The sequence below is a fragment of the Triticum aestivum genome, chromosome 2A (genome assembly GCF_018294505.1).
Source record: "Triticum aestivum cultivar Chinese Spring chromosome 2A, IWGSC CS RefSeq v2.1, whole genome shotgun sequence".
Taxonomy (NCBI): Eukaryota; Viridiplantae; Streptophyta; class Magnoliopsida; order Poales; family Poaceae; genus Triticum; species Triticum aestivum.
The window spans coordinates 404,668,889-404,671,809 of record NC_057797.1 but is presented as its reverse complement, the minus strand read 5'-3'; the positions used below and the strand labels follow the sequence as shown (position 1 = coordinate 404,671,809).

Here is a 2,921-nt window from a genome sequence, read left to right as displayed (position 1 = left end):
CCTTCACCACTTTCAATTTCCACATCTAAACTTTTGAGGCTTTCCCCTCGTAGCACCACTACCACTGCTTGCTTGACTTACTGCTTCCACATCACAGACAGCAGCGTCACTACATTCATATTGCATATTTGCGACATGATCACTTGCATTGGATGCATCTCTCTGAAGTTCATCACTGTGATGAGGTGTAGGACCAGCACTTGCAGAGCCATCCACCTCAGACCTTACTGCAGGAATATCATCATTTTCATTGTTTTCATTTTGTTCTGCTGGTCCTTCCCTTGCATTGGTCCTTCCCTTGCATCAGTTTCTGGTCTGGTCCGTGCAAATTACTGGGAGGATCGTTTACTTGAGCACCAAAAGCAGGTGTGCTCTGCTCATCAGGATGTTCAGTCATAGGCCTTTTCAACTGAGAGAGCAGAAGTTCTTCAATGCCTTCAGGTACTGCAGGGGCGACAGATCCAATGCGTCGGGGGCCATCATCCAGCCACATATTTGTTAGAAGTATAATTATGTTTAAGTTAGAGATTAGGAGTTAGAGATAGGATTGGTTTAAACCATGTACGACTTGTCCCCTACTCCAAATCTCTCTCACAAATTGTACTCTATATATATCCCACACCTGGATCAGATCAATACAACAACAACACATTATTAGCCATCTCATATTTTCCACATGGTATTAGAGCGGTTTGTTCAACGACGCCGATCCTAGGACCTTCAACCACTTCAGCAGCGTGCCGCCCCCGGGGAAATTAATCTCCTCTCCCCGGGGGCGCCGCACCCGATCGATCAAATATTAGATCAGTTCTTTAGATTAGTTTAGATCAAAATTTCGAAATTCCTATTAGATCAGAACTTCCTTTAGCCAAGAAATAAATCTTGCCAGATCCCTTCCGGTGAAAATCCAGCAAAATCGATGCGAACGGCGGCCAAGCGCCACCAACCTCCACGTACAACTCTGAAGAGCGGTGCGCCAGGATCGGTTGTGTATGAACAGGTGCTTGCAATCTCGTCCAGATCGACAGCCAGGCAGCCAGGGGACAGATGGCTCCGCGCCTCCGGCTGTATGTACGGCACTCATCTGGCTTATCCATCCGGAGCACCGGCGCGAACTTCGTTGACTCCACGAGCTCGTCACCGACCTTCACCATCGCGCGTACATGCAGAACAGCGAGCACGGCGGCTCCCGTCTACACCAGGACACGCCATCTCCATCGATGTATGTAAGCATGCTTTTGTAGATTCCATCTGATGCATGCACACATGTGCATCACGCACCACGCTCCGCACACATCCTGATTTCCATCAACTCATCAATCATGGAAGGACGAACTTCCGCGCGCACGGCAGCGATCCCACCGCGCAGCATGGCTGGGCATCGATTGGTCTTCTGCACCGGAGCTTCTTCAGCATCTGCACCAGCTATTCTTCATCCAGCCGAACGACAAAACTACACTAGGCAATCTTCATCGACCGCGCACCGCGACACCAAGCTGTACATCTACATCGACATGCAACTGCACCAACATCAACGACTACACCGACGCCTCTGCATTGACCGAGCCACTGCATCGAGCGATCTACACCGATCCGCGCCGCATCATCAAGCTGTAAGACTACGTCAGGCTACAAGCCAACATACTTGGTCGAGCACACCTACGAGAAGCGACCACGACATGCACCGTTCACACGCCAGGCCGGTGTGGAAAGCGGTGCAATTCTTCATCAACTTCTCCGACGCGACACGGCATCGACACTTCGTCGCCGCGAGGGACGCCTTCAAGCGACACATTGTCGACACACCGCTGCGGCGTCATAGCCGAATCTTCATGAGCCAAGGTCTTCATCAACATGGTCTACACCAACATCTTCGTCAACACACCGCCCGCCGCCTTGTCCACAAGATGGACACCTAGCGTCCTCTGACAGAGTTTTCTGCAAGACGCGACCACGACGACGGCAATGACCGCGTCACGACGACGGCATCGACCGCGTCATCCACGACGGCACGACTGCATCGACACGGCGTCACTACAGTGACGACCCTACATGGCCGCACGGTTTTGGCAAAACCGATGTGTGCTCGATGGGCTTCCTTCGGTCTTGGCAAAACCGGTGGACTCATCGCCGACGGCGCCCTCTGACATCCGCAAGGTGCATAGTCCACGTCTGCAGCTCCGTCATAGTGCATTTTTTTGCGCCTCCGGCTTTGTGCGGTTTCATCATCCATGACGACCACACCATCGACCACGACTACCTCGACCACGGCTACATCAACATCGACATACACGACCACGTCTACAGCAACACATCGGTGACAACTCCAGTCAACAGCGTCCGCGTCGTCACCAGCATCCACGCCACTCCCGCTGTGACTGCGGGAGGGAATAGGGGAGAGACAAGGGAGGCACTAGAAGGGGGCGCAGTCACCGTCCTAGGTGCCGACCCATCAGAGACGCAGTTGATGATGGCGCGGCGGAGAAGACGACGAAAGCACAAGAGTTCAAATTCAGTCGTCATCGTCCGCTTCACTCCCGCTACGACTGAGGGGGAATGTTAGAAGTATAATTATGTTTAAGTTAGAGATTAGGAGTTAGAGATAGGATTGGTTTAAACCATGTATGACTTGTCCCCTACTCCAAGTCTCTCTCACAAATTATACTCTATATATATCCCACACCTGGGTCAGATCAATACAACAACAACACATTATTAGCCATCTCATATTTTTCACAATATTAGATCGGTGTCCTTTCCGTCCACTTCGCAAGCTTCTGATTATAGCGTCCAAATGGGAAGAACTATTTTCATGAGGCCGATCAGAGAAAGCCATCTCAATGAAATTTTCTGAAAAGAGACAATAATTTGGATAAACTATGCATGATGTACCACAGGCTGGACACACTATCTCAGTAAGA

The 2,921-nt window shown here is 50.8% G+C and overlaps 1 long non-coding RNA gene across 1 annotated transcript; it reads left to right on the top strand.

Annotated features, from left to right (window-relative positions):
* Window positions 1-657: 657 nt before the first annotated feature.
* Window positions 658-2,715, top strand: LOC123185321 (uncharacterized). Its single transcript, XR_006493334.1, has 2 exons — window positions 658-1,222; window positions 1,330-2,715. It is a non-coding gene; the product is annotated as an uncharacterized lncRNA (long non-coding RNA).
* Window positions 2,716-2,921: the final 206 nt, after the last annotated feature.